Source organism: Quercus suber, unplaced genomic scaffold, assembly GCF_002906115.3.
Source record: "Quercus suber isolate HL8 unplaced genomic scaffold, Cork oak 2.0 scaffold_55, whole genome shotgun sequence".
NCBI classification, from domain to species: Eukaryota; Viridiplantae; Streptophyta; class Magnoliopsida; order Fagales; family Fagaceae; genus Quercus; species Quercus suber.
This window is the reverse complement of record NW_027069520.1, coordinates 36,370-48,789: the sequence shown is the minus strand read 5'-3', so window position 1 is coordinate 48,789 and position 12,420 is coordinate 36,370. Positions and strand designations below refer to the sequence as shown.

Below are 12,420 nucleotides of genomic sequence, written 5' to 3'. Positions count from 1 at the left end.
CCAAAGGGTATGTTCGATGATGCTGCACTGCATTTTCATCTCCTCTTATCACTTTAGTCCTCCCCACCTTCGCAAAGGAAATTTAAGAAAAAAAAAAAAAAATCACGGTTTAATGATCTCTAACATGCTAATTCTATTATGTAAAAGGTAGTATCCAATGTACAAAACTCTCATTTTTACTTCCATTAAATCAAAAGATACTAATTGAAAGAACCTCATGTCCTCATTTGGTGAGGATAACACCACTCTAATTGATACAAAAAACATAGAGGTACAAAGTAATACACCAGCAACACTGATAAATAAAACATAAGGAAGTAGGAACCAAAGTTTAAAAGGAAAAGATGGTAAAGCAGAATGAAATAATACTAAAACAATGAGAGGGAATTAAATGCTGTCTACTTTGATTTGGGAGAGGGCTCTTCTTCAAACTTTTGGGCTCTGCAGCAGCGGATGCTTCTTTTGGCCGATTGAGCTCCTCCCAGGCTTCAATCCAGGTAAGCATGGCATCCCCAAGCTGCTGAAAGTAATGATCAACATAGCCAAGCTTTACCTTGACCAACTTTGAGAGCTCAACATAGCATTCCTGCACGGTTGTGCACTTTTTTTGAGAAAACGATAGACTGGAAGAATGGAATGATCTCCTGCAAGTATATGCCCTTGTATTCCTTCTTCAAATTAACAAATGGGTTGCTTGCCTTGCTATGCCAAATGTATGGCAACCCTGTCTTCACCCCTAGATTCAAATGGTCACAAATCACCTGAAAAACCAAATTCAAAAGGCATTAAAATGTCATATCGGTGTACAAAAACTCCCCCTTCTGCAAGGTCTGGAAGAGGCGATTGGTATTAAATATCTATATCCTACAAATTGAGCCCACTAGCCACATCTTAGATGTTATAGCAATCAACTGGGAATGCTGTAATAAATTAGGATAATTCTTCAAATATCCTATTTATAAATAGCAAGTTGATGTACAGTAAGATCAGTGAGTCACTAATTGTGACTTGAATCATTCAAAAGAAGGTGATTGAAATAGGTCATTCAAGGTCATACAAGTTTACAAGCAGCTTTTACAAACACACACACACACACCAAAATTCAATTAGTGAGAGTCCTGGAAATTATTAGAGAACTTAAAAACATCAGGAAAAAAATGCAGCAATAATCCAAAGTCCAAACCATAATAAAAGAGAAGTCATAGACTTAAAATATGTCTATTCCAACAATACTAAGGAATCATTCCCTACAACTTTTAAAGTCAGATAATAAACTTCACCTCTATTTGGCAGCCAAGGAAAAGAATAACACAAAGTTGAAAGTTGATTGAGAAAAATACAATATAGCATATATATTACCAAATGCATTAAAACAGAACCTTTTGTGATATAATACAGATAACAACCAATAAATAAATAAAAATCATAGTTCAGCAATGACAAACCAATATAAGAAGCAACAGCAAGCCTTGCTAAGAGTGATAAGAAACTTAAACTGGTGTTGCGCACACGAGGCTTGACAAGCTGAGTAGGGGCATCATAGTCAGGAATGTTGAGCCAAAGCCCATGAGAGATGGCAGTAGACACTCCTTCTCTCAAGCTAAAGGGGTATCCACAAACGAAGTCAGCTCCTTCCCTATATGGATCATAGAGGGTATTGAAGAATAATGTTGTTGATGGTGTCAGCAGATTCTGTTTGTGTTGTGCTAATGCATTTATCTCTTTCCCGCTCGGATCCTTTGCCACCTTTTTTCACATTTATTCCAAGTTTCAATGACACAATCACACAAACAAGATAAGGAAAAAGGAAAATGGTGCCAAACATATCAAATTATTGTGTCAAGAATGAATTAGCATTTTATTAAACTAAATAGGTATAAAATTTTATGTTCAATCAAGTTAGTTTTGATGCTTTATTACACAATCCTTTATAAGATCGCTNATGACTAGTTCTTTAGATCCAGATAATATGAAGCATGACTCATGAACAGTAACACACAAACACTTGCAGATAACAATGCAGACTTCTTATTATTATTATTTAAAGAAAAGAAAAAAGATTTCCTATCGGAAACATAAAATAGAATATGCCAAACCTCATTTACGAGTTTAAAACTGTAATTCTGTCAAATTTCAACAAGTAAGAAAATAAACTTTTAATAACAAACTAATCCAGACACGCGTGTTAAGAAAATGCATCATAAACAGGACTAATGTTATCCAAGTACAGTCCTGGACAAACCTATGGTTGGTAGTTTTGACCAAAACATGAAAATGCTTAATTATGTTTGATTTGTGTGTTTCATACTTCTGCCACCTGCAAAAGTGCTTAGTAGTAGGAAGCCCTCAGCACTTTGTCTTGTGTGTCCAAGGTTGATAGTTTGGATGGTCTCACATTATGTCAAATTTAGGTTTAAGTGGGCTCGGACAATGACCGCACCTATAAGTCCCTTTTTTTATTCAATAACAAAAACTGTGTTCCTACTTCCTTGACTAATACGAAAGTGAAGTGAATAAAATTGGAACTATAATGGGACTAGTAAATGTCTCATTCAAAAGATTAGAAGGCATTTAGCACTAGATTGAAAGTGTGCTACCTTAGCTAACTAGACTGCTGGATGGGTCCACATAGAGGTTATCCATGAAAGAACATATATGTTGGGTTAAGATAGCTTGACCCTGGTAAATTAATTCAATTACCTAAATTGATTAATTAAGTCAAATTACATGCAAATCGTGGAGACACTAACAAATCACCAAATAAACTAAATGCAGTGGAAATTAAATTGACACGGTAATTTGTTGACAAATGGGGAAAATTTTTTGCAAGGCAAAAACTCTACCAGATGAATTTAAGGTCACCATTCTCAAAAATCCATTAATCAATAATCAAGTGGTTACAAATATGAGAAATCTTATTACTATCCTAGCTTATTCCAAAATACTAAGCTACAATTGAACCTTCACTCCAATACTCAATTGGACTTGATCTTGTAATAGCCTTCTTTTCTTTGAAGCACAAATATCCAATATGTGACTAACTCTAGCAACTTGAATGATTTTTGTTAGCTGCAAAGTTATTCACTTTATAAATAATGAAGATCAGGAAGCACTTGGTTACAAAACCCTATGGTGTACAAACGTAGTATCTTCTCGTAGAGGAAAATAAATTCTTGGTTTTTGTATTCATGGGTGACGGTTCTTAAAATAAGCTTTATATATGTCTAGGGTTGTGAGAAAAGAAACCCTAAACAAATACATTAAAATGGGCCGAAATTCAGATTTGGAAATTCTGAATTCGTAAAGCTCGATAGTTCGAGTTAGTGTCGAGTTGGTGTCAAGCTTGCCCAGTAAATCTCGATAGATGCTTTTTGTCGAGTTATATGTCGAGTTTCAGTAAAATAGCTTTTCTTCATTTGTTTTTTGGATCAATCTTTATGTCTTTAAAACAACCACTTGATATGTATCAAATCCAATTTAGATCTACCCAATTTACAAGTAAAATGCGTTTTGTCAAAAGATAAGTCAATTACATAGAAAATATAACCCTAACAATATATGCAATCAAAAGCCATCATATAATTAATGAATGATGTTAAAAAGTCTTGTAATTCAGTAGTATTATCTAGTTTATTTTATTAGAAGAATTAGAGAAAAAATCTTTTTCCCTTGTTATAACTATCAAATTATTAAAAAAATATACAAGTTTGCTACAAATTTACTCTATAAATCTCAAAAATTGATGTGAATTTTATAAGACAAAGAATTAAACTTCTATTTATTAAGTTGTTAGTGTACTACTAATCACATTGATTATTATGGTACAGTAAAATTGGCGTGATCCTTTTCAAACTTTAATATTTCAAGTGTTGTGGTGTGTGTTTATATTAAATCCTCGTTCTTTCTTTTTCTACTCCCTCATTAATCATAGAGAATATTGATCCACAGAATTATTTTCATGGTAACAACTTAGACAGGATAAAAGTTGAAACCAGAATTCAGCCTCATGAAACTACTAAATGATATTTAATATTAAAAAGTCCATTAAAATTTCTCGCCAGGACTCAAAATGTGGGAAAAAAAAAAAATTTAGTAGTTGTCTGTGGGACCTCATAAAATGCTGGTCCCACTTTAAAGCTGGATCCAACGAATCAACTATGTTTTTTAACTTCTTTGATTCTATCCTTGGACAATTATTGGTACATCTAGTGTATAACACTTCTCTCACGTAATTAATGTGACACGTAAAAGATCCACATGTAGGGCCTCTGTTCTGTGAGAATAAGAGCATTTACAGTAGATGTGGCAAAAATTATGTCATTTTGTCACATTAAAGACCTACTTTATTATTTTACCACATCATTTTACAACATCTCATTTATCAGATGTTTTATCATTCAATTCTATACATTAAAATAATATTTCCTACATATTAAAATAATATTTACAACTCAGCCACAGCCACCACGACCCAAAACTCAGCCACAACCACGACCCAAATATTATTTACAACTCAGCCACAACCACCACGACCCAAAACTCAGCCACAACCACGACCCAAATATTATTTACAACTTAGCCACAACCACCACAACCCAAAACTCAGCCACAACCACGACCCAAAATAATATTTGGTTTGGAGGCAGAGAGAGATCTTTGATTGATCAATACCCAGCCACAACCACGGCCCCACGCCACCACTACACCACCACGACCCAAAACCCACTCCCACAAATCAAAACCCCACACCTATACCACCGGACCCATTACAAATCACCCCAACAATCAACGACACCAACTCAGGCACGATCGCCACCTTGGCCCAATCGGTCCACCTGATCGTCTGCTTGATCATGTTGAAAGTCAAATTTGCACCCACGACGAGCTGGTTAGCAATTCGGTTCCCGAGCCCGGTCTTGATGAACTCGTGGGCAATGAAGAAAGCGAGCACGTTGAGCCACGGGATCGGATCTCCGAAGGCGGAGAACGCGGCAGCGAATGTCAGCGTCTTGGTGAGCACGGAGGCGCCGAGGCCGAGCAGGGCGACGGCGCTGAGAGAAATAGGGAGTGGGAGATAGAGAGACAGAGTGGGGTTTGGGAGGAGAGGATTAGGGGTTGATGGTGAGAGTGAGACTGACGGAGAGATGAGAGAGAAAGTGGAATAAAAAAACAATAAAAACTTATGCCACAGCTGTCCGTACAGTGGTAAATTTGTGAGGGTACTGTTCACATGTGGCAAAAATAATAAGATTTGGAACATCTAATAAATGAAGTTTTTTGTGTTTTGTGTGCTAAATGTGCCAAATATTTGGCATTTGGCACATTTAGCATGGCTGATACGGATGCTCTAAGATGTAGCAGTCTATGCACTAACCAATTTAATCAGTGATCGGATTGGACAGATGTCATGCATATGAAGCTGGTGGACATCCAACCTGTACACTCTTTTGTAGAGTTAAAAATTCCCTTTTTTCACAAAGACTAATTAGAGTTGTGACACATGCCAGCTATCTCTTAAGTGAGAAAATTAAGATAAAATTTTTACTTGAAGAAGTATGAAATTATATACATAAAAAATGTATGTTGTACAAAGTTCGTATAAGAATTTTTATCACACACAAAGTTATGGTAGCTATTGAACATATGAATATCTATTTTACTATAATAGTATTTTAGTACTTATTTACTAAAGACAATATCCAGTCATTAAAAACTTCTAAGAATATTAATGAATATCATCATTATCCAACAATAAACAACTAGATTTTGCTAAGACATGTCACAATATTTAAATTTTCGTAATGAATGATGTCATATGTTACAATTGAAACTTTTCATTAAATACCTTTAACCATACATAATGAAAATTTTTTCATTCATACTTTCTTTTTTATCATTCTACATGAGTGTAGGTACAATATTTAGTTTACTTAGTTTTTAATGAACACCCATTTTAGGTAAGAAAAGAAATTATATATATATATAAAAAAAGATAACAAAAAGCACGTGTCATCGAATTTTTCATTAAATAAATTATAAGTTTCGAATATTTAAACCTAGAAAATCAATATTCTCTAGGTAATAAATAAAACATCTTATATTATCATTACAACTTTCTAAGCATTACCACCATCTAAAACTCAAAGTACATGAAGAAAATTTTTGGAATGTTAAAATTTAGTGGAAGTATTTTAGACATTACACAATGTAATATTTTAAGAATCATAAGCTTTCATTAGGGTTTAAGTAAGAGAATAACAATATGACATATTTGCTCTTTTCCAAAATATTAAGGAAAAAATTACTTGATTTTGAAGTTCAAGGAGGAATTGTGAATTACCATAAACATAAAGGATGAAAAATGTTTTATCTTAAGTTTTTTATTTTTATTTTGTGTGTGTGTGTGTGTGTGTGTGTGTGTAAAACTATATGTTTTTACTTAAAATAGTATGTAACGATAAAAATACAATAAAAAATACAAAAAGTAAACCTAAGAAAACCGTATGTGAAATAATGAATTTTGGCTTAACAAAGTTGACTAAACCAAAAAAAAAAAAAAAAAAAAAAAATTTTTATTTGCCATAGATATATTTAACAAAAAAAAAAAAAAAAAAAAAAAAAACATTTGGCATCTTCCATTAAAATTATAATCAACAGTGGTCTTTTATAATTAAAATCCATCCATTATCATCTTCATTGTGAAATTTTGAGTAATTTCTTTTTCAATGTAAGCTATCAATCAAACATTATTAAGGTCATTTTTTGCTCAAAATTTCTCAACCCCAAACCTGAATGAAAAAAACACTCTCCTCCCTTGAGGTTTGCAACAACCCCCTTTTATTTATATTAATAACGAAATATTCTAAATTTCTATAAGAATTTCTTTACAAAAGTTTAACCATGGTCAATAAAAAAATAACTGATAAATTTATAATAGAAATACAAAATTTATCAAGCACCAAAACACTTGCAACGGCAAATCTCTCCATAACCTGTTAAAATAATAATAATAAAAAAATTCATACTTAATATTTTAAAATACACTTCAATTAAAAATTTAATACAATGAATTTTAATTTTTAAATGGAGGATAATTCTTGAAACTTGCCCTTAAAAAAAGGATAATTTAGTAGATAACGTTTTTAATATTAATTTAACAAAGTTTGGTCAATTAGATGTCAAGGTGGGAAAGTGTTTTTTTTCCCTTCAAGTTTGGGGCGGAGTGTAATTTCCCAAAACCACAAGGGATGGGGGGTGTTATTATCCCAATATTAAATATAAGTATATAACAAGAAATCAAATATAACAAAATCACTATAAGCAACCATAAAATATTAAAGAAATTACACTTTTCCACCCTAATTTATACCCCATCTTACACTTTCTCCCTTGAACTACAAGATTGCATGATCGCCCCCTTAAACTAAAACCTGCGTAACACTTTACCCCCTCCTGTCACTTTTCTAGTTAAATTAGATAGACAACATAGTTACATGCAACTCATGTAACACTTATTGACATGGAACCCACTAATGCCATCTAAAATTATGAAAATGCCCGTCACTATTAGTAACTTAAAAATGGGAAAGAAAAAAAACTAATAGCAAAGCACGCAAATTGGATTTCTCACCTAACCAAATTGAATAAAGAGAATGTGAATCTCTCTCCAAAATGAAACCATAAGAGAAAGTGATAAAACCAAAAAAAGATTGGATCATTCCCCAAAATCCCTCTCATTGACCCAAATTCTCTCTCACCGAATCTAGATTGAATCTCTCTATCTCTTGCTCTATGTATAGACTACAAACATAATAGCCAAGCACATAGTAACCACACACCCAATAACCTTGACATAGACTCAAACATGATTACCCAACCACAATCCGCCAGCAATGAAGAGAGAATCTAGTTATACTATAACCCTAACCCGAACCCGTCAACAATGAAGGGAAGAAGCTAGCTATACAAACTCACAAGGACATGATCGAAAGCAGTTGTTCTCCCACCATTGTGACCATCACCACAGCATGTGCTAGGGTTAGGGTTTGGGTTTTAGCACCTCCTTCAATTTGCAATTATTGAGTGGTTTTGTAGATCTACTATTTGGGTGTGAGCGAATTAACCTAGAATTTTAGAGATTCAGGTTAAGGGTTTTTAGATCTAGCTGCCTACAAAGCAGATGACTGAAATAAAGAGTTGAATTGAGTGTTGGTTTGGCGAATTGGGATTACGTTTGTGTTTGGGTTTGATTCGATGTTGTAATCGTGGGTTTGTTGTTTGATCTCTCTGTGACAGTTCATTTTCTGGGTTTGTTGTTAATGTTTTGGGTTTGTTGTTCATTTGGATTTGTTGTTCAGCTTAGTGAGTTTAATACCCCCACACACTTTTATTAGAGGTTATTATTACATTTTCTTTTAAATATAATTGATGGGCCATAGGTATTCTTTTTATTAGTATCGTACTGCAGCCCACTACCCCATTAATCTCACATCTCTAATACGAACTATAGGGTAGAGGAAGAGATAATCAGGGTTTTCATAGAAAGGGTTTTATCAAAGAGGCTAAGAGGTGTTTTTCCTTGGAGTTTAGAGCACATACAATTGAAGAGGCAATCAAATTGTTCAAGGTATGATTTCTCACCGTTAAAAACAGAGAATTAAGGAGTTTGAATTTTATTGTGGAAAACTTTAGTGATGTGTAGATTGCTGAATTTGTAGTTTCTTAGATTACGATTTACTCTATTTCAATAATTCTTGAACCCTAGGTTGCCACTGTTCGGATTCTAGAACAAAGGTCGAAATTATTATATCCATGAATAAGGCTTGCATCGTTTTTCGTAGGACTATTAAGAGCTTTAGGGCTGCTGATCTATACCATAATGTCAATTCCGAATTGCTGAACAATTTGCACCCGACCCCACACATGTTTCACTAGCTAGCTCTCATTTTGTCAAAGTCCTATTTTCTCTTATTGATAGCTTTGATAGTCTATGCCTAGGTGTTGACTATTCCCAAACACAATGAACCATTTAGGTTCAACATGTCTACAATTTTTTTAAAAGGATAATGACAGATTTAAGATTTCATACCAAAATTCTTATACTAAATCCGTAGGGTCAATGAATGTTAAATTCATGAACAGAATCATATTGGTTTTGGCCCACCGTTTGCATTGGGGTTATATATTAAATCCTTAAGTGTTGGCTACTGCATTCCTCATGGTTAAATGAATTTCAATTAATGCAAGGATGTATTATTGATTAGAGTACCATTGGTTAGAGAAACGTTAATTTAGTGTTGAAAGTGTTATTAATTCAACAAAGTATAATCCTAGCAAGTCCATTTGTATAGTTCTATAAGCTTTATATTTTGTAGAGGATGTTAAGTATATTTCCATGATTGATTATAGGTCCTATTTAAGAGTATTTTGAGACTATTTGGAGAGTGTTTCAGCTGGACTTCTAGAGCGACTCAAGTGCTGTAAGTAATTATACTTCCATTAGGTTCTTAGAAGTTAAAAGTTTTCAAAAGTTTTGTATTTCAAACTTATATTTTCTAAAGTTTATCAAAAGTATTTTTGCATCATTGAAAGAGAAATTTCAACTATTAAATAATTTTTTAAAGAGAAACTTTGAATTCTAAATAACGTTTTGAACGTCCGAATCTTAATTAAAAGATGATTTCTAAACTAAACTATTTTTAGAAAATAATTGAGTTTCAAAGTAAGTTTTCTAAAATGGTTCTTGTTCTTTAAGTTTGTTTAAAACCAAGTGATTTCAAAGTCATATTCTTATTTTCCAAATGGTATTTAAGACGTTTCTTTTAGCAAATTTGGTTTTCAAACTTACCCACGAATTGTAAAATATTTATATAATTCCTCGGTTCCTATCTGTTTCCTAAGGGAGTCAAGCATCTTTTAATTCTATTTCAATTCAATATTGTGATATTCGATATATCTCTATATTTGGAATAATTTTTAATATTAAGAAAATTATTCTATTTTGTATATATTTTGTTTTGTGATGTGACTCAAGATAAGTGTTTTTAGAATTGATCAGATATGTGTAAATTCGCTTACAAGATTGTATGTGAGAATATGTGTTGATTCCTTACCAACAGGAGTTAGATGTTGGTATCCACTCACAGGATTGTATGTAAGAATATGTGATGTGTATATGTGACACTGTGCTCTGATCAATTATCTGTATGTGTTTTCGAATGACTTTAAGATTTGATTATATATTTATTAAGTGGTTCTTTGTATGTTTGGAAAACTAAATTTGATATTTTGAGTGAAATTGTGAAATCAAACTCGTGCTTTGCTTGACTCTATTCCGTTGTGTATTCTGTACAATTACTTACTAGATGTGTGGCTTACCCCATCCATTACTATTTTCAGATTAAAGTGTAGTTGGAAATATAGAATCTTTGGATCACTTTATAATGTGCAAGGTAGAGCGTGGAAGTTGTAGGAGACTTCAGTATTACTTGAAGACTTATAAAATTTTAGTTACCTTTATTTTGTAATTCATGTTTTATATAGTGGAGATTATTTTTAATTTGTGAAGTTTAGATTTTTGTAAGAGGTTTTTTTTAAGAGTATTGTTCTTTGGAGTTTTAATTTATTTTGGATTAATTATGTTTATTGAGTTATATAGTTCAACAAGTTAGTCATGCATCTAAATTCATGTTTCATGGATTTGGGTCATGACAAGTCAGTTGCTTAATCTATGTGTGGCATATTTCATTCTCTAGGTTTGCTATTCATTTGGATTCATTGTTCATCGTAGTTGATTTGTTGTTTGATCTCCTATGGCATAGTTCATTTTCTAGGTTTGTTGTTCATCTTGTTCATTTTCTTCTCTCCAACCAAACAAAATTAAGGGAAATTAAGCATTTGCTTTGGGTATGAGGGGGCATTGTGGTCATTGGGTTAGTGGGTTCCATGTCAACAAGTGTCATGTGCAACTCACGTCCTATGTTTTCCATCCAACTTAACTGAGAAACTGACGAGCGGGGAAAAGTGCTATATAGGTTTTAGTTTAGGAGGCTAATCATGAATTCTTGTAGTTCTAGAGTTAAATGTAAAATAAAGTATAGTTTATGACTTTATGGTAGAAACATGTAATTTTCCCTAAAATCATTTAAACTCAACCAAACTAGAGATCTATGGCCAAAAAAAACATGCAAGATCACTTTTGTATCTAAAGTATTAATCAACTAAAAAAAGTACCCCCATGTACACAGTTACACAATGGGAACACAAAAAATGTTTTCATACATCAACTTCAAGATTTGCTCTTCAAATATCAAAGGCAAAGCCAATATTTTATTTCTGACGTGTATGAGGTTTTTTTGATAAGTTAGTGCTACCAATTGATTTAACAGATTAAAGGAAAAAGAAGAAATAAAATCATAAACTATGAGATAAATAAAAAGAAATTAAACTAAAATATAATTGAAAAGGATAAGAAGAATTTTGCACCTCTCATGATTTTAATATCATTTTTGCCTACCCCCAAAGAAGAAACTTTTTAATAAGGAAGAGGAAGGAATTGAGTGAGAATGTGATCATTTGGATGAAAGTGAGATGCTTTTGCTTTTGGGGAATTGGGTAGTCCGTTTCTGTAAGAATTTTGAGATAAGAGAATAGGATAAACTAAGGTTTGTTATTTTAGGTATAGTACAATAGGTTCCTAAATTAAATTAAACACCATGTTGCATTCACCAATAAAATACAATGGTATTATATTCAAGAATTATTAAATGCAGTGCAACTATGTTTTGAAATTTAATTAGAGAACTTAATGTATTGCACTACACTACACCTAAAGTACATAGCTTAAAAATTGAAGGTAACATTTTTTTTTTTTGGTGGGAAGGGGGGGGGGGGGAGTTTCAATTTAATAGTAAAAGTCAAAATAATAATAAAAGCAAATCAGTATAAAAAGCAGGATTTAGATCTTGAGCAATAGAGCAGGTTAATTGCACAATGCATTTCCCATGTAAGATATAAAAATTTGTAGAAAAAAATGGTAAAAAGATAAATAAGTTAAAAAGAATTTACTCAACCACATTTACATCTCACATCACATTGCATGTAGGCTGTGTTTGGTTTGACATAAAATATTTTTTATTGAAAATATTTTTCGGGTGAAAATATTTTTCAGAAAGAGGAAAAAGGAAATGAAATTGAGGGATGAATTTGCATCTATGAAGTTGGGTAGAATCCTAATAGTTTGATTTCCATCCAAACTTTAAGGGTATGGATATAAAAATTGAAATTTTATGAACTAAATTTGTGAAATGGCAAAATCACAAATAGTAAATTGTAATTTACCAAAAAAATAAAATGAAGATAATAGACTCTTAAGCACAAGTTTTATTGGCTTATTCAATGAAAAATTTTATGTACTTATTC

At 32.4% G+C, this 12,420-nt stretch overlaps 1 non-coding gene across 1 annotated transcript; it reads right to left on the bottom strand.

Annotated features, from left to right (window-relative positions):
• Positions 1-204: 204 nt before the first annotated feature.
• Positions 205-2,113, bottom strand: LOC112006427 (uncharacterized). The gene is made up of 3 exons (XR_010628534.1): positions 2,097-2,113; positions 1,446-1,746; positions 205-761 (listed from the first exon to the last, which is right to left on the bottom strand). It is a non-coding gene; the product is annotated as an uncharacterized LOC112006427 (transcript).
• Positions 2,114-12,420: the final 10,307 nt, after the last annotated feature.